We start from the raw sequence: 26,839 nt of genomic DNA on the forward strand, positions 1-26,839 counted from the left end.
GCCGAATACTGCTTTACTGAGTCTTTCCAGAACAAGGGGCCACTCCTCCGTTCTTCTTGTACCTCATTTGATGTGTGGATTATGTTTTGGGTATTCCAGTTTTCTAGGTTAATATCCACTTATTAGTGAGTGCATACCATGACCTGGCATCCAAAGCTGAGCAGTGACTTCTGTTTTTGAGGAATTCCAGTTGTAATCATAAAGAGGCAACCGTGGAAGGAAGCACCCTGCTCATCCTCGCTGGGGCTGAGTCTCAAAGGTCAAGAATCAGCCAGATGGAGAAGGCAAGAAGATACTAAGAGAAGCAGACCACGTCAGGCAGAGGCAGGCGTGGGATAGAGGCCAAGGGACAGTTGTGAGGCGGCTCGGTAGACGGGTCAGCTGTGCAGCAGGAAGGACCTGGGGCACCAGGGAGTCATGAGTGCAGCTGGCCAGGTCAGGTAGAATAAGGCTTTGCCCTAGGCAGTGACTAGCCAGGAGCATGGCCTGGAGATCCTTGACTGAGGATCCTTCAAGCCGAGGACTGGGGAATAGGATAGCCGCACCCGGATGGCGAGGAAGGAGAGAATGCGCAATGGTATCCTTGAGAGATGTGGTCACATTAGGGACACTGTGGTAGCCTTTCCGCAGCAGGGGGGCAGGGGAGGGCAGGGCAGGGAGGAGTGACCATAAGAGCTGCTGCTTAGGATGTCATTTGTGTAGGCTGGAGCAAAAAGTCAAGGAAAGGGAGGAAGCGAATAAATGGGAGGAAACAGCACGTGGCTGTCTGCCTCATCCTCAGTGCCCATCCCCCACCCCCAAGTGTAGAGGGAAACGAGAGAGCTGAGAGTCCTCGCGCTATGGCTCCCGAAATTCCGTAATTCCAGTCGTCCGGAAGCTGAGTCCAGGAGATGCCTTGAGGGCTTGTCTATAGAACTGAGAGGGAAGGGGCGGGGCAGCGGCGGCAGAGGGGGGAGGGCGGAAGGGGGAGAGGAAGAGAACAAGGAAGACAGAGGTGGGACGCAGACACGGAAAGTTCAGGAAGTTGAGTTTCCTGCCACTGGCTTTGCTTTCCCCATCACGGCAAGAGATTCTGAGAATAAAAGGGATGGAGGAGGATTTGAAAGAAGTGGAAGCTAGTCCTGCTGTAGCTTGAAACACCGAAAGGGAGGGGTATGGATAGACACAGGGTAGTTATTCAATTAGCACTCAATAGGAACAATTAACGACTGTGGCAACACGTTAATAGAGATCAGATCGTTGAAGAGCTTTAAGAACATGACTGAGATTAGTGACCTGGGTGGTTTCACTCATGTGATTTCATTCTGTGTGTATGTGCTTGGTCCAGAGTCTTCTTCAGCTGCTGAGATATATAAGTTGAAGCGGAGAAACAGACAGTGGTCCAGCGTTGTCTTTTGGCATTCGTTCATATTGGGCTCTTCTGAAGATGCAAGGATGGAAAAAAGTGGGGGACATTGTTGCAGCTAGTGCCCGGAGCCTTCAGAAGCTAGGTCAGGTGGGAAACGAGAAATGGCGAATTCGCCTACTAGAAGGGTATAGCCCACTAGAGCAAAGGGAGGCGGAGGAGGAGTGGGGGCTGGGAGACGGCTCAGCTGAGAAGACACTTGCCACACAACCATGAGGGCAAAGTTCAGATGTCTGACACCCATATGTATGCCAGGTGGGTGTGGTGGCCTGCTTGTCATTTTGATGTGAGCAGAGACAGACGCGACAGAGCCAGGCGCAAACAGTCTTGTTTATGTAGTGACAAGCGCTGAGATTAACTGAGACGCCCTGACTCAAAGACTAAAGTGGAGAGCACTTGAAAAAGACTCCTGACCCCAGCTTCCGCTCACCTGAACACACATGAGCCCCTCACAGGTGAACATGCATGCTCACGAACATGTGCACCACACACACAGATGACGGCAGGAAGGGAGGGAGAGAGGGCAAGCATGATAGTTGACAGAAGACGTGAGTAAGCGGCCCTGTCAGGTTTCATAATCGCCATAATAAATTCCACAACATAGACATATCCTCATTTCTAAATTATAATACTCATTCACTACTAATTTTACATTTTTAATCAGGTAAAATAAGAAGCTGTCTATCTAAGCTTCCAAACGTAACAAAATTCAAATTCGAGGTACTATCTGTGAAATGATGACTGGAAAATTTTAATCGTATCGCACCTGACGGGTAGACAGGACAGAAGTCCCCACAGCCGGAAAAAAATTAAATCTCATGATTCCTTCCTTTTGAGATACAGATGCTGTTAGATTTCCATGAATCCTATGAGCAGAGGTCTACTGTGTACAGTCACTGTGTGCTACATACAGGAAAAATGAGGGCAGAGGGAGATGGCCCCGCCTTCATCATGATGGCTTCTAACTTTTACCCAAACATCCCTGAGAGCAGAAGCCCTATGGATTTTGGATTTTCTTTCTTAAAAAAAAAAAAAAAGCATATATTTAATGCTATATTTCGGAGATGGGACCCAAGTCTGGGCATGGAATCCATTCATACTTTGTATTTATGTTATAGACCTAGCTCGAATGTGATTTTTGTACAATATTTTTGTATGCTTGTGTTTTCGCTGGCCTGTCACACGAAATGTGAAATTTTCCCCTTGTGGCATCATGCAGATGCTCAGTTGTGGGTTTTGTCATTTGGGTTAGAAGAGGTCTGTTTGCTAATATTAGCTCATGGTAAGAGTAACAATGACAAAGCATAGAGTGGCTGAGAACTCGATGGACCTGGTGACATTCCAAACAGTAGTTGAAGGTAGAAAGGGTGACAAGTTCAAAGGGCACCTAGTATGACCTCATACGTTATCCAGCACCATACCAAAGTCACATAGTATGACCTCATAAGCTATCTAGAACCATACCAAAGGCGCATAGTATGACCTCATAAGCTATCTAGAACCATACCAAAGGCGCATAGTATGACCTCATAAGCTATCTAGAACCATACCAAAGGCGCATAGTATGACCTCATAAGCTATCTAGCACCATACCAAAGGCACATAGTATGACCTCATAAGCTATCCAGCACCATGCCAAAGGCACATAGTATGACCTCATAAGCTAACACCATATCATACCAAAGACACATATGGTATGACCTATTAAGCTCTCTAGCACCATACCAAAAGCTCATAGTATGACCTCATAAGCTATCTAACATATCATACCAAAGGCACATAGTATGACCTATTAAGCTATTTGGCACTATATCCAAGCTTTAAAAATTCATCAAGGCAAAAAACAGCATTGGAAGAAAGCTTCAGAAACGAAAGTTGATTTTAACTTAGATTTTAACAAAGAATAAACCATTTTCCCAGTCAACTAGAGCAAACGGTTTACATTCAGGCATATGGAAAGATTTAACTTTCAATCCCCAACACTAAGCCTACTTCTGGGAGAAACCCATTACAATAATGAAGTAATGAAACAATGGAACAGTAAATCTTGATTTTTGTAGAGAATATAGAAAATGCTTGGAGGTATACCATCATTTCTGTGCTTTCTGGTTCTTCCAAACACCAGCGTCTTTGCCCATAGGCAGGCTGTGGTTTGTAACTGACTTCAGAGAGTGAATGGGTTTGTTAAATCTTATCCTTCCAAGAACAGTTAGTAGCATTGGGATGGATAGCTGGGAATGCAAAAACTTAAAGCAATCCAGGTTTTAGGGCAGCTGAAGGACACTCCCCTGGAAAAATAACTAGGTCAAAATCCTGTCTGGTCTGAGTATTCAACAGCACTGTCACCAAAAGCCAAAGAGAATGAATCTGAGCGTGGGTGTGGCTCCTAACTCTCAAGCCCTCCCTCCCGAAAGTTCCAAAGTTGCACAAATGTTTTACATTGTTTCAGCGCACTTACTCCAGCACCTTCCAATTAGTTTCCTGGAGAGCTGGTAAACTGTAGCTTTCACTAGTTTTTCTTTTTAATTCTTCTCCCCCCCACACACTCCTCCCCCCCCCCAGGTGTGAAAGCTGCAAATTTTGCTTAAAATACATACTAGTGAAGTGTCTTAACTCCCTGAAATAACTGAATGGGATTTTTAGTAGTTCATTCATTAAAATGAACAGAGTCCGTGGATGGATGTCGTTTCCTTCTGTTGTTTCTTAAAACTCCAGAAACTGGGGCTCAGTTATATGTCGTTCATGGTTCAGTACGCTCACAAACAAGTGCTCGCTTTGTCTTGTTTCATGTTTTAAGCTTTTTTATTATATGTACCTATTTATTGATCTGCCTATCTATCATCTATCTATCATCTGTTTGTCCATCATCTATCTCTATCATCAGTCTGTCAGTTTGTCTATCTATCCTCTATGTCATCTATCTATCATCTCTCTGTCTATCTGACTATCATCTGTCTGTCTGTCTGTCTGTCTGTCTGTGTGTAGTGGGGCAGGGCCATGTGCCACAGCTTGCTCCTAGAGGTCAGAGGACAACTTGTGGGACTTATTTCTTACCTTTCACTACATGGGCTGAAGCTCAGGTCGTCCAGCTTCCAGACAAGTCTTCTTACTGGCTGAGGCATCTCTCCGGTTCCCATCATGCTTTCTTATCAGAGATTTATTTTATTTTTATAATATATATACATATATATCATTTATTAATATTTACATAAATATATTTATATAACAAAATTAAATTGTATATAGTATATAAATAATAAACTATAAAGATTGAATTATATAATATTACACATATTAATTATATGTTATAATAAATATATTAAAATAGGTTGACTGTAATACACACACATTTGCATGTCTGGGTGAGTGTTTGTGCTCTGGGCCTCTCAGAGGCCAGAAGAGGGCATTGGATTCCCTAAAGCTGGAGCTGGAGTTTCAGGCGTTTGTGAGTCACCATGTGAGTTCTGGGAACCAAACTACAGTGCCCTACAACTCCGACCACTGAGCCGCCTCCTCAGCCCCTTGCTGTCCCTCCCCCTTTCTCCTTGTTAATGTCTGTGGTCTCAACCCTTCTTGCTCTACTTACCTGCACTACAACTTTGCAAGCTAAAGTAGCAGAGTCGTCGCCAGTCATTTGCAATGAGCTGTGTGTGTGTGTGTGTGTGTGTGTGTGTGTGTGTGTGTGTGTGCTTTCTTTTCCCTTCTGTTTGGGGATTAGATGTATGGGACAGTTAAGATACACAATGGGTTTAAGAGCTTTACGGGGAGCAGAAGGGCACTCGGTCCCACTGAATTTCATGTTAATTATAAACTACATAGTGATTTCAGGTATGCTTTCAAGATCGTAGGTGCGCCTTGACGAAGCTCGATGGACGTCCAGTGATTTGGCAGAACCCCCACTAGGTTGTTTAATGTATAAGGGGCCCCTCCGTATGTGCAGTGAAGGATACTGGGATGCATTTTGATTACATGCTCCATGGCTGGCGACTTACAAAAGGCAGAACTGTAGCATTTTTCTAGAGGAGATTGAAAATAAACATATCTTTGGGTGTTAACAGAGCGCAAGTTCAGGGAGAAGCCTCAAAACAGTTATTATCTCTAGGCCCTAGAGTTATCATTTATAGATAAGCCGGTAACTTCCTGTGCAAACTAGAGTGAGCACACCTCTAAGATTTATGCTCTCTGTAAAAGACACACAGAGAAGTTATCTATGAGTTCCTCTTTGGGGCTATTAGGCTTCAAAGTGTTAAGGCTCATGAAAAGAATCATTATTTGGGTTTTTTAAAAAGCTGAGAAGCATTTTGGCCTAAAATGGCTGGCTTAATGGCTGTCTTTAAAAATTAGGCTAATGTTGTACAACTCTGAAAGTCTACAGAGGGAGGAAGGAGCGGGTGTACATCTCTAAAAAGCTTCCGCTCAGACAAACTCAGGGTCTCCTAGCAGCAGTAGATAGTAGAAGCCTGGTCTGGGGACCTGGTGTATGGATTAACATGGATTACCAATGTAATCTTGTCCCTGCCCTTTCCTGCTGACCACTTATAAATGCAGCCCCTGCACCACACAAGGGAACAGACTTCCTGCCCTCGGTTTTGTTGATAAACTTGTTTTCCAGTTGGTTTTAGGTATTTTTTAATTCTCTATTTAATCCTTTCTGGTTAACTCCACATGTTTGGAGCAGATCGTGACTACATTTTTTGGAGTACTCTTTTTGTCAGAAGTTAGAGACCTCAGGCTGGAGAGATGGCTCAGTGGTTAAGAGCACTGCCTGCTCTTCCAGAGGTCCTGAGTTCAATTCCCAGCAACCACGTGGTGACTTACAACCATCTGTAATGGGATCTGACGCCCTCTTCTGGTGTGTCTAAAGACAGCGATGTACTCACTTTAAATAAATAAATAAATAAATAAATAAATAAATAAATAAATAAATAATCTTGAAAAAAAGTTAGATTCCACACAAATAGAGGTCGACTATTCCAAACAAATGTATTGTTTTAAAACTTGAAGTGCATTGGGTAGAGATAAAACCAAATACAAAAAGACCGTTCTCCAGGCACCTCCCCTATGTTAATGTTGCTGTCAAGCATTTCTTCTCTGAAGCACCTACTGAAGTCCAGGTCAGACACAGGAGAGCATAGCCTTTGTTTGTTCATCTCTTCTGCCTGGTTTGCACAGGACTTTCCCAGTTTCACCTCTGAAGTCTCACATCTGGGAACCCCCTGGCCCTAGGACAGTCTGTCACTCTACCTGTGACATGTCTGCTTGTTAGACTAACATGTTTCACAGTTTCACAGTGGAACGCTATGGCATCAGGCCATAGTTTGATTATAATTGTGTGTCACTTTATTTTGTTGCTAAACAAAGAAATTTAAAGCTAATACGCAATGGGCAAATGTTATTTGTTGTTAAGTCAAAAACTTAACATAGTCAAAAAAAAAACCATAAGGCCTCTTCCTTAGCCACTGAATTTTGCTAACTAAAAGAGGTTTTGACAGCTTGATTTCTTTGTAGACCAAGTTCTACTCCGGGGTTCTAGTCAACATCTACTGTAACTTTTTCTTTAATTTCATGTAGAATGTTTTCTTAGATTGATTATTTTTTCAGTGTACTATTCCTTTTGAGTTATTTGACAAATAATTTGCCTGGGTGGTAGACTCTGTTACCACATGTTTGAAAAGTATTCTATCCTCTTGGTTAATGATTTCAGTTCTGACTCAAAATGATAGTTCCTAGCTTTGAGCCCCTTGCTTCTGTGACTGAAAGCACGTATTACATAGTGTAGCCAGTAAATCTGCTCTGAGAGTGACTCTTACAACTTTGTGTGCATGTGTGTATATGTGTGTGCATGCATGCATATGTGTGAGTGCATGTGTGAGTATGTGTGTTGTATGCAGTTAGGATTTTTTTTTTGAGACTAGAACTTGAACTCATAGTCCAAACTAGCCTTAGACTGCTGTCCTCAGCCCTGCTTCTGAGATTATAGACATGGACAACCATGACCAGCTAGGAAGCTTTGCACTGGCCTGATTTCTGAAACGTCACCATAACCCATTCTCACTAGTCCTTTTTTTGGCTGTGGTGGTCTGCCATCTCCTCTAGATAAAGATAATTCTCCATGTCCACATCTGTGAATGTCCAGGTCGACTTCGGGAGATGACGGAGCCTACTGGAGTCCATTCTTCACATCTTCCCGTTCTTCTCTCTCCTTAATTTTTGCTGCATATTAGGAAGATTTTCTTTTCTTTTTAGCTTAAATTTTGTAGCCTACTGGAGGAGACCTTGTCCGTGCTGTTAGTTCTGGGAGTCACTCAGAGGAGATCTGTTTGATGATCTCCTCTTGCTCATTCCTTTCTCCATGAAGAGGGCTGTAAATGTCTTCGGGTTTCATTCTAGTTCTTGGGAAGACACAGCTTCTCAAGAACGATCATGAATTGCTAAGATGAGTTCTTTTCCAACATCAAAAGCATTTATCTCATCTGTGAATTTACACATCAATGTCCTGCCATTACCCCCACCCTCCCAGCTCTTAGAGCACAGGCTTTTCTGCTTGCCTATGGTTTTTGCAGTCATTCTAGTTGTTATTTGACTATATTCTACCTGTCAATCACACACACACACACACACACACACACACACACACACACACACACACAAGCTCTTCTGATTTATTCCTCCTTCCCCACCTCAAAGATTCTGGAACATTCCTGTCAGCAGATAACACTGTTCCTTCTTTTTTAACATCCACTGACCCTTGCTTGAACCTCTTTTGTCTCTTTCTCCCTCTGGATGAGGGTCATCCCAGCTAGTTCAGATTCCTGAAATCAGGACAAATGAAAGTACTTAGAAGAACCATCTAGAATATGGTAGGGAGAGGAGAGGGATTTCTGCTAAGCAGGTAGCAACTCTCTTGCTAAGCCAGGTATTTATGTGTAAGAAAGGACTCGGTGGCTTAAATTTCTGCCTCTTACCTGGATGCCTAATTTAATTGGATTGAAACTTAATTTCTGAAATTATTTTATGTTCCAAAACTTCTTCCACCAAGAATTAGTTAATTGATGACCAAAACAGAAGTGATGAAAATATTACAACAGGAAATAGAGTCATACAACCTGAATACATTCCTGAAATTTCACTGTGGTTTGGCTCAGGTAGATTACTACTTTTACTTGTGGTTTAAACAGTATATTTAGACTTAAGGTTTAAGCGTGGGAACCTCATGTGTAAACACCACTGAATACCATTCTTTTAATGGATAGAGGATACTATTCTTGTTTCATTTCCTCTGGAAAGCCCATATCTTTTGGGAAGGCTTAAACTCACCTTGTACTCTCCTTAAAACTTGAAAGGCATTCACTCCAGTATATTTTAACTCAGCCACAAAATTCCCACAATTGGCGCTCAGATCCCAATGCTAAGAGTGGGCACGCTGTGTAAAATCTAGTCATCCACAACAGAAAGGCCCAGAAGACATGCCCATCACTATTTCTGTAAGACCCAGAATGGTGAGGGGGGCACCTTAGGGTTAGAAATGCTGCTTAGTCAAATGGATTAAATGTGATGGGTTTAACTAGACCCTGAAGTAGCAGAAGCCATCACTGAATCCCACCGGCAAAGTGATTGTAAGGATTGTAATGGGCTGCATAGGTAAACTGCAGCGACCGTAATGTCTTGACTCATAATGATCAGCACTGGCAAAGTGACTTTTATGGTGGCAGGACCTGTATGGACCTTTGGCTAATTCAGTCATGGTGTTTCTGGGCAAGAAACAGGTAAGAAGCCTACTGCTTTTGTTTGATCCGTGGAAGTAGAAAAAAATTCAAACAAATGAAAGAAAGGCTACATTGGGTGATAGCAAAAGGGAATCTCAGACTGCGAACCAATTCCAGGCTTGAGCCTGTGTGCAGTCCCAGAACCCCGTCAGGCAGGCCCTCCTTTATAAAGGACCTTTATAAATTATGTGAGAGTTTTACTGTTGGCCTTTCCTTCCCCAGTTCTTCCCCAGAGGGACCCACAGTGTTTTACAAGGGTTACTGTATACTGGGGGAAAGGAAACACTCTAGGTCTGGGGCCATGTATGTAACTCCAGTAATGAGGAGGCAGAAAAGATGGATACCTGTGATTCACCAGCAGACCAGCCTCATCTACTTGGCCATCTCTAAGCCAACTCCCTGAGAGACTGTTTCAAAAACCAAGAAAAAACACCTCCATGGTTGTTCTCTGACCTCCACACACATGCACACATGCATCATACATTCACCTTCAGGCAAATACACACACACACACACACACTTGCTCTCTCTCTTTACAGTAAATCTACTACAGTTAACACAGTCTACCTAAACTTACTACACAGATAAGAGACCATTCCACCAGTTTCCTGTAAAAGCAATTAACAGCTTTTTAGAGGAAGAGTGATCTGTAAAGTCAGGGCTCCCTGAAGTATTTTTGAAATGATAATCATATTAAACGTGGAGCCGTGCTAAGATCAGCAAAGCCACCGTGCGCTCAAGTGCCAGATGAAGAGGTCCGTGGAGTTGAAGAAGCTTGGCTCTGGGGCAGGTTAAAAAGGTGAGGTTTTCTTGCATTAAGTCCCTTCTTAGTCTCTTTCCCTCCCTGGGAGTGAAATTTACTCAAATTTAACATTTCCTTTCTTTTGGGAAGTGAAAAAGCCACATTCGCAAACCCAGAGGTTTGCAGGAAGTCTTGGTGGCCATGCTGCCGAAGGCCATGGGGATGAATAGTGACTGAGCAGTCCCTGTGAAGTGTGTTACTGGAAGTCCGTCCTTCCTCTCCAGTCTTCGTGTTTCCTTTTTCTCCCAAATGCTCGCTGACATCTCAAGACTGATGTTAAATAAACACCCCGTGATGTATTTGGTAACTCACTTTTTCATGGCTGATATGTCAAAGCCTCTATTCTTTGACAGATGTGGGGAGGTGGAGGAGGCCTCCAGGAGAAGGAAATTACCTTCCTTTCTATAACACTGGTGAGTGCTGGAGTAGACTTTCCCATGCATGGCCTGAATAAGAGCAGTGTTCATACCAGAGCCTACTTCAAATCAACCTAGTTCCTTGTCATTAAATGCCCAGCTGGATGGAGACTCAGGTAGCAGCATTCCCTGAAAAGGATTTCATTAAAGAACCAGCACAGGCAGTCTCTGCTGTGTATATTTTATTTGTGAAACAATGAAACTATTTGTGTTCCTGTACAAACAGTACTCTTTTATATGTGTGTGTATATATATGTACATGTGTATATATATATGTGTGTGTGTGTGTGTGTATATGTATATGTGTATATATGTGTATGTGTGTATATATGTATATATGTGTGTATGTGTATATATGTGTGTGTATGTGTATAAATATGTATATGTGTATATATATGTGTTTGTATATATGTATATGTGTGTATGTGTGTATGTGTGTATATGTGTATATGTGTGTGTATGTATGTATATGTGTGTATATATGTGTGTATATATGTGTATATGTGTATACGTGTATATATATATATGTGTGTGTATGTGTGTGTATATATGTATATGTGTGTATGTGTGTATATATGTATATATGTATATGTGTGTATATGTGTGTATATATGTATATGTGTGTATATGTGTATATATGTATATGTGTGTATATATGTGTGTATATATGTATATGTGTATATATGTGTGCATATATGTATATATGTGCATGTATATATGTGTGTGTGTATGTACATGTGTATATGAACATGCTTGTACATATACATGTAGAGCCCAGAGGTAAACGCTAGTTGTCTCCCTCGACTGTTCTCCACCACACTCTTTGAGGCAAGGTCTCTCCATGAACTTGCAACTGATCAATTTGGCCAGGCTGGCCAGAAATTGAGCTCTGGGCTCCTCCTTTCTCTCTGCCTTGCTGTTTCTCCAACACTGTGGTTACATGTACATGTCCCCTCTAGCTTCTTTGTGGGTTCCGGGAATCTGGAATCAGGTCCTCTGCTTGCATAGCAAGCATTGACTAACTGAGCCACTTCTGTGGTCCTGGGAGAGTTTTAACACCACACCCAGCTGAATCTTACATTAAAGGAAATTCATTGTGTTCCATAACACAGCTCCTTTTCGCCACTTGGCCACAGAGGCTAACTTGCTTTACACCACTGATCTAGTGAACTCTAACTCAGAAAAGATGGTTCTTCAGACATGTTTCTGCTAATAAAATGGTTATCTACTTCTGTGCCCCCCTTGGTATTATGTGTAAATTCTGCAAAAAATCTCCCTTCCAAAGCCACTTCCCCTGTCCTTATTTAAGTCAGACTTTGATCTCTTAGTCTTTTCTTACCCGCCCTTCTCCTCCACTGCTGTGCTACTGAGACCCTGATTTTAATACTATGGTTGTACTATTCTATGTATTCAGAGGCACACGGTTTCAGTTGCTTTGGGCTTTGCCTCTGGCTAAATCCACTCTGACTGTCCCACTGGTTGGAAGTTCCCTTAGTAGTACAGACTACATGTGGCTTAATCCTGACTGTATCCTTAGTCTCTACCTTGACAAAGTATCAGTGCTCAAATGTTGGGGATTTTTGAGGCGTTTTAAGAGTCTGCCATGGGGTACAAAGACAGGAGAATTCCTGGAAGTTCTCCAGACCAGCTCGCCTGCCATCTATAATAGGAACAACCAAAGAACCTATCTCAAACATCTGGGGGTCTCTGACTTTCACATGTGTGTCATGGTATGTGATCACAGACATTGACACACATAAGTGGATGTGCACATGCATTCTTGCACAACAGAGACAGACAGACATACACACAAACAGCGAGAGCGAGTGAGAGAGGGAGAGAGAGAGAGAGAGAGAGAGATTAATTTTGCTTAGAGCCTTCCCTCTTGAGAGAGCCCTGCAGGGATTTTGAGGAAGGGTCCCCTACTGGAAACCCCAGTCCTCATGAAACTGGAAACCCTTCTGCACTTGAAGAAATAAGCCAGTGTAAAGTCAGTTTACTTACCATTAGTCCATTTGGCAAAATAAATCAAAAATGGCAGCATCTTAACCATGAATAGCATAGTTGTCTGCTTCTCCTTTCCTTTTAGATAAGCCCACAGCTGGAATACCATGAAATCTAACCCCGATTTGGGAAGCACCTCTATATTCTCAACTTAATGCCATTTACAGAATCTCCATCAATTCTACCTGGTGCTCTTGAATGAGCCGTGAATTGACATAACCCGGAGGCTGAGCTTGCCTTAAAAGCTCAACTCATTTCATAAATGTTATTTATGTATTGCAGGCAGAGCCTGGCGAGGCATGCCGATCTGACACTTTATATCTAAATTGAGTGGCTAGAACCTTCACTTTGACAAATTGTTCCTAATATATCTGTCAAAAATGCCGCAGAAAACAATCCAGTTTATTAAAAACTGCTTGATATATGTAGGTTTTCTAAGAACATGTCCACTGTCCTGGAGAGATGGACTCCTCAGAGATACTAGGCCCCACTCACTGGGTAATCCCCTGCGCCTGGCACAATGCCTGGCACCATAAGGCATTCACTGCATAACTGGATTAAATTAGGGGTGAAGTTAATATATATCCCAGTTGGGAAACCAAGAAATATGAGCTCTTAAAAGGTTTCTGCATTTTCTATAGACTCACCTCCAGGTTCTAGATGGCTGGTTAGTTAGTGAGTCAATTAGAAAGGGATTGAAACTCACCAAGTTTCTGTCAAAAGAAGAACCAGCCAGCTAGAGACAAGAAATTAAACACTGACACTGAAGGAGACGTATAGAGCTTGTCTCCGGAGGGTTCTGTGTGAGCACAAATGTGTGTGTCTTCACGACAGAGCCCAAGCACACACAAAGAGGATTAATAACTCATTATGATAGAGTTCATCATCTCCATAGATGAAAAACTTCAAGCACTGGTCAAATGTTCTTACCCCCAAAAGTATGATCATTTGAATTCCCTACCGTGCTCTATTCCCATCTACTGTGAATTCTGTAGCTGCTGGGTTTCCTTGCTTATGTTCAAGTGATGTGGGCATATATTGCCTAAAAGTAGAACTTCCTTCTATGGAAAAAAAATACTAATAATATCAGCAAACATTTACAACAAATAAGAGACAGGAAAAGAGAATATTCTTTGAATTCTACTTATTTTTGTAAGTTTTTGTTTGTTTATTTTAGCTAGTCATTACCTTTACAGGTAAAGCAGGATGATACATTTAGGTGGGGATGGTAGTCGTGGTGGTGTGTGTGTGCGCGCGCGCGCGCGCGCGTGTGTGTGTGTGTGTGTGTGTGTGTGTGTGTGTTTAAGGTTTTAACTTGGAGCCTTGTGTATGCTTTATCTAACATTAATAATTGGGAGAATACAAACTTAAGCCACAAAGACACCATTTTATACCCCTCTAGAGAGATGGAAATGAAACACTGTAGTATCGCGTGTTGGCTATACTATTTGATGTGTAAGAACTTGCACATAGTCTGCATGGAATATAAGGCAGTCCAATCTGTGTAGAAAGGGGCGTGTTCAGCATGTGCATGAACAATTCAGGCAGCGTGTTGAACAAGAACATTCAAGCAAGTGCAACATGGAATGTCCCAGGTGTGAACACTGTGTACACACATGATATGGTTTACATTGAGGAACCCCTGAAAGCAAGGTAAAGATCCCCAAAATAAGTATGTACAGTCATGTCATTAGAATACAGTCTGCCAACTGTAGCCAGGGCACACCCATCATAGCTATGATGTTTCCACTGGAGATGCTACCAGACGTGATTGTGTGGGTCATCAGGGACAGAGATGTCATAAGTCAGTGTGATTATAAATAGATCTAGACCCTAAATTCTGTCTTGTTCACATCTGCGGGGGGCAGGGGAATGTGTTTTCCAGGAGAGGCTTTATTAGCTTTAAGTGATCTGACTTGGGCTATGAACTATCCATGAACTAAGCAATCACTAATTAATTAGGGGGATTAATCGTAAGTGATGGCATATTGCATGTAAAAACTTTATTACACCTGGGCTAAGATCAGGGCAAGGAAAGTGCTGGTTTATTCAAGGTCTATCAAGAAGGTAGTCGGATGTTAGGCATCTGTAACCACAGATAATACCATCCCACCCACTAGAGAGAATAGGCGAATGTTTTATGGCCTACAAATGAAGTTGTTCAAAGGACATAGAGAAGCAAGAAAGTGTTGCTCTGTGTGGAGAGTGAGAGACCATGGAAGACTCGGTCCTAAATGAGATGCCTTCATCAAATCCCTCTCCGCAGGGCGCAGAGGGGATGAGTGACACCAGGGAAACAGTGTCTTCCAGACACAACAGGACTAACACACATGTGGACTCAGAGACTGTGGCCACATGCACCGAGCTTGCACAGGTTCAAGCCAGATGGGGTCTTAGCACTGAGAGGGAAACTAGGCACATGCTCCCATGCCTAGCCAAGAGACTGTCTCCAATCGACACCCACTTGGGAAGAAAGCGATTAGTGTTCTCCAGTGGAGTTTCACAGGGTATGCAAACCACACTAAGGCTCAACAGTAGATTAAAATAATTCAGTGGAACTTTTTTCTTTTTCTTTTTTTTTGGGGGGGGGTGGTCTCATATTGCTTTATTTGGTTTTTTTTTTAAACTTTACCAGTCTTTTACTTGTGCATTGTGGTTTCTGATTTTGTACTTTATGATGTCCGTGTGTGTGTGTCTGTGTGTGTGTCTGTGTATATCTACGTATGTGTATGTATGTGTCTGTGTGTATATCTATGTAGGTGTGTCTGTGTCTGTGTGTGTATCTGTGTGAGTGTCTGTGTGTATATATGTAGGTGTGTGTCTTTGTGTGTGTGTGTGTGTCTGTGTGTTGTATCTGTGTGTATGTCTGTGTATCTATGTATGTGTGTGCATGTGTATATGTGCATGTGTATCTGTGTGTCCCTCTCTGTGTGTATGTCTCTGTGTGTGTCTTTAGTGTCTGTTGTATGTGTCTGTGTAAATATGTGTCTGTGTGTGTGTCTGTGTGTCTGTTGTGTATGTTGTGTGTCTATGTCTGCATGCATGTGCTTCTGCTTTCCCTTATTTATTATTCTGGTTTCTTTGTTTGTTTTTGCCTGTTTGTTTTCTAACGAAAGAGAAAGAAGGCATTGTGTTGAATGGGTGGGAGGTGTGGAGGGTCTGGGATGAGATGATGGAGGGAAAGTAGATTGTAAGCTGGTACAACCACTATGGAAATCAGTCTGGCGGTTCCTAAGACAACTGGACGTGACACTTCCAGAGGACCCTGCTATACCTCTCCTGGGCATATACCCAGAAAATTCCCCAGCATGCAATAAGGACACATGCTTCACTATGTTCATAGCAGCCTTATTTATAATAGCCAGAAGCTGGAAAGAACCCAGATGTCCCTCTGGAGGAATGGATACAGAAATTGTGGTATATATACACAATGGAGTACTATTCAGCAATTAAAGACAATGAATTCATGAATTTTTTAGGCAAATGGATGGAACTGGAAAATATCATACTAAGCAAGGTAACGCAATCACAAAAGAATACACATGGAATGCAATCATTGATAAGTGGATATTAATTAGCCCCAAAGGTCTGAATACTGAAGATACAATTAGCATATCAAATGATTCCCATAAAGAAGGAAGAAGAGGGCCCTAATCCTGGAAAGGCTTGATCCAGCATTGTAGGGGAGTACCAGGACAGAGAAATGGGAGGGGGAAAGATAGGAGAATGGATGGAGAGAAGAGGATTTATGGGACATACGGGGAGGGGGGAACTGGGAAAGGGGAAAACTTTTGGATTGTAAACAAAGAATATAGAAAATAAAAATATATATTAAAAAAGAATATATTATATGAAATAAAATTTACTTTCAATAAAACATAACAATTAATCAAACAAAGAAAATGTTTCTCTGTTGCTCTGGACCCAAAGCCCCAATGTATCTTAACAGTGTTCCCAGATCTACAGAGACAGATGAGACGTTTGTGGAATGGCACCCCCAAGAAGCAAGACTCCAAACAGAAAGTCTTTGAAGTTTCATGTGGTCAGATTTTGCATCCCCTTAAAACTATGCCTTTGTTTACTTGATTAACCAAGGTATTGGTTTAAAAATACTTTCTAGAAACTTCAAGGACTACGGAGAGATTTTTGTGATTGGCTGGCTGGCTGGCTGGCTGGTTAATTGACATTATCACCATTATACACTCTTCTGAAGCACTGCCTTTTCTGATAGGTCATATGAGCGCCCATCCTTGCTTTATTTCCTCATGCATTGCTTCCATGTGTTTTACTCAAGGAAGCAACAAATCCCTGTGTGGGGCTGTTATATGTCAAATAAATGACATCTTTTGGCAAATGTGCATACTCTAGGACTTTGCACAAGAATTATTCTAAGTAGAATTGGTCTTGTTCAAGACCAGGCATTGAGAGCTGTCTCTAGCAAGAAACAGAACACAGTCCTTTCATTTTGTCCTATATATAAAAGCAAAGTTGGTTTTTTCCCTGGGAAATTTTGTTAGCATCCATTCTGGACTCTCTAGATTCAGTCCTGTGGTTCTTTCCACACAGCATTTCATCTCATGTCTGAACGTCACCTAAAATTAAAGGTGTGCTAGCTTATTTTAGACACTGGAGTTAAAAGGACATGGTGCTATGTTGGCCACACAGTTCCTCTTTATGAAACCAACCCTGACATTTTGTTTATTTTTATACATGAACTCACATTACCTGCTTTTGATTTTGTAACTTACTTTAAACATCACCTTGCTTGCCTTCTAGACTCTAAGCTTAGCATTGTGCTTTGGCCAAAAGCAATAAAATGAGACCCATTTTGCTGTGACTCAGCGAAGGGTGATCAGCATTTTCTTGGCACATATATTACATTGATGGCTATTTTATAACATTTCTTTCTGCCTAAGTAAAATGAAGGTTTGTTTTGTTTTTCTTACATCAAATCCTATTTGTATTTAATGCCCCGAGCACACTCCATTAGTGGTTTTTTGCACTTAAGGCCAGATAATCAAATATTCTTGATTTTTTTTAAAATCCCACATTGAATTTATAGAGCAGCCAGTGAGGTTCCCAGGTATCCACCTATAAATAATCATGGCTGCTTGTAAATGTCCCCTCCCCCACTTGACTTATATTCCTATCAGGCCAAAAATACCAGTGTGATAGTTTACCTCATATTGAATTTCCTGACTGTACAGTGTTGCTGTTCTTTTGAAAAACAAATGCATCTATGCTTTTCTCCGTCTGTCATGAAGAAACTTGTCTTGAACTAAAAGAGCTCAGTTGACTGCCTTCCATCTGTCTCTTTGTGAGGGTAGTTTTTCTGAATAGGTTTCTTTAAGGGTCATCTTCATTCTTGTCACTTGTGACTCGACATTTCTACCATTGGACAAAACCCACTGGTTTTGGCGCGTTATGTTTCAGATGGGTTTGTGAAATGTCTACACTTGTCTCATATTTATAAAGATATTTCTCTTGGAAGCCAGGCACAGTGATGAACCCCATACTCCCAGCACATGGGGGGCGGGGGTGAAGGCAAGAAGGTCAGATCAAGGTCATTCCCAGTGATGAGAAAAGTTCAAAACCAATCTGGGATACAGAAGACATTTTCTCATAACACACTGCCTCTGCGGAGGGGTGGGGCAGGAGATAGCTCTCTTGGGATTGAGGCTAGATCAGTGATAGAGCACTAGCCACATCTGTATATGAGGCTCTGCATTCCATGAAGTAAACAAACCCTATTGTGCTAAATATTCAGCCCTGTCACCTGTAAATGGCGGTCACTGGTGAGCACGTTGCCTTTCACTGTTGTACAGTGGTCATCTGTTCTTTCTTTATCTATGTTTAAAGTGTTTCATAAGGCTTTAAAAGACAGTGGGGGATACTGATGGAGATACTTGTGAGCTCTTGTAGCCTATTCATAGTACACAATGTCTCTAGGTTTAAATATCTATAGAATAATCTCTATAATGATGTGGCATTCGTTGGAAACTGGGCTTCTGAATGGTGTGTTTGGGATTCTCACATCATATTTAAATTGAGTAAGTGTCTTACTTCCCTTCCTTTGTACTAGACTTGGTAAAGAGGTTTCTGTTGTGTGCATGGAGTAAATTAGACAGCCTGCCCTTAAACTACTGTTTGGAAATCTTTAAAATAAACCACATTCATCCTCATCCATTTTTCAGCATTAAATAATATTTTGGGTTCAGTTCTGATCATTAAATTCACCTTAGAAAACTGTTCTCCCTAAGATCTTCACACTGATTCCCGAAAATATTTTTTCAATACTCTGTATGTTTAAATGTTTTGTACATCTATGATGCATTCCTTGAATAATTGTATTTTTGTGTTTTTGGTTTTAAGGCTACATTTTCCGAAAACAAGTCTATGTGGTTTCACAATTTGCAAAGAAGCAGCTTTTCATTTTAACTGGATGTGCACCCACATACACGGTACTTTTCTAACTTAAGTGAAACTAAATATTTAGTTCATTTATTTTGCTTTCTCCAGTTTAAAAGAATAAAACACCACCAATTACTGGATTCACAGACAAAATGACATTGTTTCGACTCCCCACATATGAGATAAAATTAATTTACCCGTTCCTCATTTTTAATGAAATGATTAGAATTTCATTTTTTTTGAAGGTCTTACAAGTTTACACTTTTTTTTGGACTGTTCTAATAATTGTCCTTTCCTCCCATACCCTGTTTTCTGGGCTGTTGTGTAGCAAGCACTTCTTTACTCTAACATTATTGTGATACTTCCTTCAGTTGCCTAGAATAATTTCTGTCATGTTCATAAAGACCTAGAGTTGGAGCACTGGCTGCTCTTTCAGAAGATCCAGGTTCACTTCCCTGCATGCACATGGTGGCTCAAAAACCTCTGGAACTCCATACACAGAGGAGATAATGACACCTTCTTCTGGCTTCTTCGTGCACTGTGCATACATGGTGCACATATATCCATGGTAGACAAAACACTATGCATGTTAGATAAAAATAATTTTATTTATAAAAAATATATAATTGGTAAGTTGTTTTATCCTTTTAAAAGTGACAATGATGGCTTTACATGGCCAGCACATATATCGAATCTTTAAACACTGAAATGTCCACAGTTCTTCCTTTTCAAACACAGTGACAAGGCAACAAAAATAAAATCAGAACACAAATTCAAAATCTTCTAGCTTACTGCTCGAAGATTCCTCCACCTTCCAACTGCCTCACAGAGAAGAAAGCTGGGAAGGATGTGTGGGGAGAGACATGGAGAGGATCTCAAGGGATGTTGGCCATGGCCCTGGAAGCTAAATCTTTGGGATGCCACATCTGAGGTTGCTGACATCTTTACTCCAGCTCTTCTTTAAGGCTCTGGGTTCATCTTTCCTCTATCAGGAGAAACACTTCCTGGTTTATGGGAAATGGCTGAAATTCTTTGCTTTCAGAACTATTGAAAATTCAAGTCTTTAATTTTCTAAAACAAGGGGGAAAATCAAAGATAAGTGGGCATTTGTATCCTTTCAATACAAGGTCCCATAAGATTTGTGGGTTTTTAATTATTTTTATGCTTATTTTAGAATAATTGTGACATTTTCTTGGGAAATTTTGGCCTGTTGGCAGCTAATCTTTTTTACCTTGCTGCTTCAAGTTAGTTTTGATATCTCATCCATGTTCCATTAAAAGAACATTCTGGGGTTGAGGAGTTGGCTTGGCATGTAAGAACACTTGTACAGGCATGACACACACACATACACACATCAGACATGCACACAGATATACACTCCATACTCGCATGTGTATACACATACCATACTCGAATGTGCACACACACATACATATACATACATACATACATACACCTTATATGCATACATGCATGCACACACAGACATGCACACATGTACATACATATACCATACATGCACACACACATATACTATACATATACACATGCATGCACACACACACACACACCATACATGGGCACATGTGTGCACACACAAATATATATATACATACATATATACATCATATGCATATATACGTATATAATTCTGAGAAATAGTATCCCTGTAAACTCAATTTATTTTCTGTGTTTCTACTATAGGTAACAACCAACATTAAGATTTGTGGGTGACGACATCAGAAGAGTGAGCTCCAACTACAGAGGTGAGCTGTTTCCTTTTTTCTTTCTTCCCTAGTCTGATGGGGTTTTTTGGCTACTTGACTGTGAAATATGTCAAAATATTAATATAATTATATTTGTTAGCTATTTTATGAATATATACTAAAGCCATTTTTAAAATTTTAAGTAGTTTTAAAAAAAAAAAAAAAGCTTTCAAGCTTTTAACTACTTTGCAATCCAGAATAACAACTATGGTTCTGAAAGTATATGAAGTGAAAGACAATTACTTCCCAATTATACACACATAGGTAAAAACGGGGTCAAAAAAGAACCTATCCTAGCCAGACCTGCTTCTTCTGTTAGCCTGCTGCAAGCTAATGAATTCGCATTCCTTTGAGATGCTTTCATTGGTCTGACAAAGTTATGTTTGTCCCTTTTAGCTTCTTTCTTTCAAGGTTTAAAAAATCCCACCCAGATGTTGTAGTGGTTGATGGTACTTGAATGCTGTAGTTTAAAAGGCGGAGGGGGCGGGGCCAGGTTTGTTCGGTCTAGGCACTTGTCTGTTCCTTCCCATACTATCGAGACTGTTAAACTCTCACCACAATTGAGACTGTTGGTAAAGCGAAGAACACCATTCAATCCCATTTCAAAATTCCATAAAATGATAGGAACACATGAAAATATTCTAAGCATTGGGTAAGCACAGTGTTCCTGTGTGTGTGTGTGTGTGTGTGTGTGTGAGTGATTGTGTATACTTTCAGTTTTATGACAAAATGAAAAAAGAAAAGAAACTGAATTCCAACAATGGCTCAGAGCAGCAGTTCTCGGCCTTCCTAATGCTGTGACCCTTTAATACAGTGCGTCATGTTGCGGTGACCCCCAACCATCAAATTATTTGTGTTGCTTCTTCACAACTGTGATTTTTGTTACTGCTATGAATCACAATGGAAATATCTGTGGTTTTGGACGGTCTTGGATGACCTCTATGAAAGGGTCCATTCAATCTCCAGAGGGCTTGTGACCCATAGGTTGAGAACCACAGGGATAGTTCTTCATAGGTTCAACCCACAAAGTAATAATGCTTCACAAGAGTTGTACACATCTGGTGTGCTGAACATTTCTGGAAGAGTTCAAAGGTGTCAGAAAGACCACCTTTCAGTGATGCCAAGCCCGTGTTCATGAGACAATGAGTTTACCCCTGGAGGGCTTCATCATTGTCAAGAAATGTCCTATTAATTATTTTGTTTAACCGTGTCTATCTAGAAGGATCACTCGGTTAAAAATAAAACAAAAAACAAAAAACAAGGGTTTGTGATCCAAAGTTGGTTTAGCTGTTAGGCACAGTGTCCACAGCTACCTGTAGTAACCTATGCAAATATTTTAATTTACTTCTTAAAAGTATAAGAAAAATATAAAAATATTAAGGAATATATAGTATTGGATCTGAATAACATTTGTCTTGATATCAATACAACAAGATTCATCGTTTTAATAATTTTTTCTGAAAGAAGGAAGACAAGGGCCATCATGCCCAAAGCCCACAGGACTCATATGAGTCACACTCAGACACAACGTGTTTGTAAGAGTTGGTCATTGTGTGGGTATGTTTGACATAGAGTAGAAATTTTCTTTTAAAAAAGATTTATTATTTATACACATGCATGTATGTCCACGTAGGTTTATATGTATCATGTGTGACTGGCTGCATGTGGAGGCCAAAAGATACTGATCCCTCTGAAGCTGGAGTCACGAGTGGTTGCCTTGTTGTCGTCTTCCTTCTCGTCCTCCCCCACCTCTCCCCCTCCCCCTTCCCCCTTCCTTCTTCCCCTCTTCATCTTCTTCCTCTCTCTTCTCCTCTTCCTTCTCTTTCTCCTCCCCTTTCTTTTCCTCTCCTCCTATTCTTCCTCCTCCTCCTTCTCCCCTTTCTTCTCCCCCTCTTCATCTTCTTCCTCTCTCTTCTCCTATTCCTTCTCTTTCTCCTCCCCTTCCTTTTCCCCTCCTCCTCTTCCTCCTCCTCCTTCTCCTCCTTCTCTCCCTCCTTCTTTGAAAGAATTGTGTTCTCTGTAAATGAATCTATACATTTTCTTCTTAGAGTGAGGCTTGGCTATGTCTCCAAAGACAGAAAAAAAAATAACATATTGATATATTAGATAGTTGTGATTATTCAAATTGTTCAATCAGCTTTCCTAAAATTAAATAATTTCCCATCTGGACGCTCATAGCTATCGTGTGCTTTGTGATATAAGGCAGACAGTAAGAGACGAGAGCGAACCTTAACTTGGGTGCCTTGGTTAGCCTCGGCTTCAGGCACTGAAGGCTTAGGCTCCTTGGGAATGGTTGGCCGCTGTGCCTCCTGCTGCCGTTTCGGAGAAGGGAGCCCTGAGCTGCAGTTCTGGCGCTGTGGGTGTATATGGCTAAGTGCAAGTGCTTCTCAGTGTCTGTGGCTCCTCTGGTTTCATTTACTTTCAAAGCCACATTCTGGTTTCGTAGGAACTACTTTTGTCTGTCTTCAACTTTGGTGACTCTCAGTGATGCAGAGACCACCTCCTCAGAACTGCTTGTTGACTCAAAGTAAGCTCATGGACTGTCTGGGGAATCTTCTTTCACAAAGATCAGCTCCCCTGAAGACCAGGATCTTGGCGTGTTGTACTGACTACTCTAGTCCTTAGGAAAAAACAGACATGTCAGAGGAGGTCAAATGTTTCCTGGAAGAATGAGGTAATTTCCTGCTTTAGAAAAGTCGGGCCCTGCTCTGAACTAGCCGAACTCAGTAGCTAAGAGCACTGCTCAGCCTTTGTTCTCTGATACCTAAGGGCTTTGGCAGGCGAGCAGCAGTGTATGTGGTCCCTTAGGAAAGAACAGGAACTTGGGAGCCAGGTACTTACAAACCACAATGCTGCCCTCTTGGGGGCAGCACTTTCTGTCCTGTCCTCCTGTCTGACAATGTGGTTGCTACTTAAAACACACAGAACAAGAAGGGCCGGAGAATTGTAGACAGATGTGTTGCCTCCTTCTAGCTTCTGAAGACGATTGACTAGGAAATGAGAAGACTGGCCAGCATTGGCAAGATTAGATTAGGCTATTCTAATGTACAGAAACTTCAAACACAGACAAGGATAGGTCTGGTATATATAGACTTAGGGTTTGTTTACTTGAGAACCAGAAACGCATGTTCTTTCTGTTGGCATAATATGTATGTATGTGTTCAGTTCAAAGACTACATTTTTTTAGGTACCACAAAAAAGCAACAAAAACCCACATATCTGCCCCCTGCCCCGTGGGTTATTTCCTCTAGCTTCTTGTTTAGGGTTCTCCCACACAGGAAATTTGATGAAATGGCGTTGGAGTAGAGATGCTATAAGAGTATGAGGCTAAAGGGGAGCCTAAGGAACAGGAGCATGCAACTTACTGTTGCAAGGGTTGTGTGTGCGTGTGTGTGTGTGTGTGTGTGTGTGTGTGTGTGTGTGTTAGCGTCACACACACAAGAGGCCATCAGATCCCATCACAGAGGGTTGTGAGCCATCATGTGGTTTCTGGGATTTGAACTCAGGACCTCTGGAAGAGTAGTCAGTGCTCTTACCCACTGAGCCACCTCTCCAGCCTCACACCAGGCATCTTGATCATCATTCTTCTGCTGACGTCTTTCTGAGCCCCTTATTCTACTGAGTTGAGTAACTCAGCTCAGGCCAGAGAACGCCTTTTCACTAAAGACACCAAAGGTTCAAGATGATAGAGTTACGTTTAGTTAAGATTAAGCGCAGCTGTGACTGTAATCAACAGTACCCATGACCCCACCACGCACTAGGATCCTCTCTGGAGCATCATTGTCATTTCTTATATCCCCGTATGAGGTGTTTCTCCATCATGAGAAGGAGGATCACTCACTGAACCCACCCCAGGCCAGTAGCATCTACTGGGATACCTCAGAAAGCAATAATAGTCCTGTAGCTGAAGTCTTTGTGGGATGTGAATTGTAGCTTTTTAAAAAATTTTTTCTTTTTTTTCTTTCTTTCTTTCTTTCTTTTTTTTTTTTCCAAGACAGGGTTTCTCTGTATAAGCCCTGACTGTCCTGGAACTCACTCTGTAGACCAGACTGGCCTTGAACTCAGAAATCCGCCTGCCTCTGCCTCCCAGAGTGCTGGGATTAAAGGCGTGTGCCACCACCGCCCGGCTGAATTGTAGCTTTTTAACCACTAAATTTTGCACACAGTTCAGCAAAAGTATGCTGGGAATAATATAGACCTTGCATGCCGCACGTATCCTATAGATGACCTTGCTGCTGTGTCCCAAGGCCTGTGAGTATCTGACTCAGGATTGATTGATTTGTCGGAAGTCAGCTAATAAAACAATAATCAGTGTCTACATCATTAATGATTCATATGATGAATAAGTAACTCATTGTATCGGACTAGACATTGCCGATACGACCATCCGGTAGAATTCTTGGCAGACTGCTGGAGCACAGGAACCGAACGCAGCGTGCAACCTTAAAAAGCCACTGAAACACTTTCCTTCCATCTCTCGCAGCGAGAAATCTTCCAACTTTCTCTCGGCCTGACCTGACAGCATTGTATGGATGATTTCTTAAAATATATAAATATTAAAAGTATTGCACAAACTAAATGTAGTAGCTATAAAAATCCAACAGAATTACATCATTCAGAAAAATATCCAGGTTTGACTTTGCTTAGGCAGTGGGCATCTGGTTTTTCTTTAACATGGATTTGCAGGGACTTTGCACACAGAAGCTGGGGTAGAGTCTGCCTCATAGACCTTTCAGTTCTGGCTGGGGAAGGGTGCAAGGAAGCCTCTGAATGTTCTTCACAAGAACAAAATGTAACAAAATGGACAACTTTGCGCTGTCCATTTCTATCCTTTGTAACGTTTCTTATACTTATCACTAGACCTAGGGAGGAGTCGTTCACTAGAAATATTACCTAAATGTTTGGGACTTTCCGGTGTGACTTAGTGGTAGACCATATGGCTGGCATGCACAAGGCCCTGGGGTTGAATCCCAGCACCACCGAAAACAAAACACTTGTCTTCCCATGAGGGGGATATCCTCGGGGCTAGAATGCTAATGCCTCCTGCTGACTTTGAGAATCAGCAATTATGGTGATAGATTTTGGGGGAAATCAAAATGTGGGGAAGGGAGGGAGTTTTATAATTTCATGGTCAAGTAAGTGAATAGTATATTAAAATCAATCGCCTTTTCTGCCCTCTCTGCCATGCTGCTCCGAACTGCTTGTGCTAAACAAGGAGGTGCTGTAGAGATGGCAGCTCACAATGCCTCAGTCCAGGCGCTTCTCCCCCACATCTCCTCCTTTTTAACCCATTTCGATGCCGCTAGGAGGAACTGGTTTGCTTGTTACAATTCAAGGTCAAGCTCTGAACAGATCCAGAACTGTGCTCTGGGGAGAAAATTGAGCTGAATCAAAGCAGTCACTGTGGGAATGGACATTTGACGACCACGCTCTACCCAGCAGCTAGCATCCTCTACCCTCTGCTGGACAACCAATGATGAAGCCTGACCTTTTTACCTAAGCCTGAGCTCATGTCCCACATGTGAAATTGAGAGAGGCATCTGGAAAATTTAGCTAAGCCACGGGCTTCAGCTGCTGTGAGGGGCGGCATTGGGCCATCTCAGAGTCTAAGAGAGAGTGTCCTCTTGCAACTGAAGTTCCGCCTAATCCGATGCCATTTTTACAGAGCCCAAATGATTTCTTCTTCAGCTCATAGAGAGAAATGGCGTAAAATTACTTGGCCTTGAGTTGTTACGGATTCCATGTTGTACACGACCTGCTTTATACGATTGTAAAGTCCTTCTTTGTACTAAACACTGAGTTAACTGTGAGAAAGATCCCAAGACAAGAATGATATTTTTCCATCCATGGGGAGGTTAGAGAGTGAATCTGGGAAGAGAACACATGTCCACACATGACCTTTCCATGAAGCAGTGTGTGATAACAGAAATTAGAAGTTCATCAGAAAAGGAGAATAAATTAAAATTTAACATCAATGGTGCTAGAAAGGGACCCGAACAGTCCTCATGCGTGAGTTGCTTATTCACGAATGTACTTATAGCCTTGGAAATGAAGCGGCTTTCTGTTGTGCTGGCCCAGAGCTGTCGATTAAATCAGAATTCTTTTATTCTCATCCCTAACACTGGCATCCTTCTCTGCTTTGCCTGTCATTCAGAAAGAGCCTCTAGGGCTCGCCTTGTATTAGCAAACTGAATTTTCTTTCATTTATTTTCTCTGAATGCACGGCGAAGCTACGTTGTCAGTGAAACTTAGTGTGCAACTCGTTTGTT

General features: G+C 41.7%; 1 protein-coding gene across 1 annotated transcript in view; it reads left to right on the top strand.

The window, feature by feature from the left end:
• Plekhg1 (pleckstrin homology and RhoGEF domain containing G1) overlaps nucleotides 1–26,839 on the top strand; it is a 216,991-nt gene that overhangs the window by 46,884 nt on the left and 143,268 nt on the right. The window contains exon 2 of the mRNA XM_052169639.1: nucleotides 20,509–20,570. The gene's annotated coding sequence lies outside the window, so the exon portion shown is untranslated. The remainder of the gene's footprint in view (nucleotides 1–20,508; nucleotides 20,571–26,839) is intronic.

The sequence above is a fragment of the Apodemus sylvaticus genome, chromosome 23, assembly GCF_947179515.1.
Source record: "Apodemus sylvaticus chromosome 23, mApoSyl1.1, whole genome shotgun sequence".
NCBI classification, from domain to species: domain Eukaryota; kingdom Metazoa; phylum Chordata; class Mammalia; order Rodentia; family Muridae; genus Apodemus; species Apodemus sylvaticus.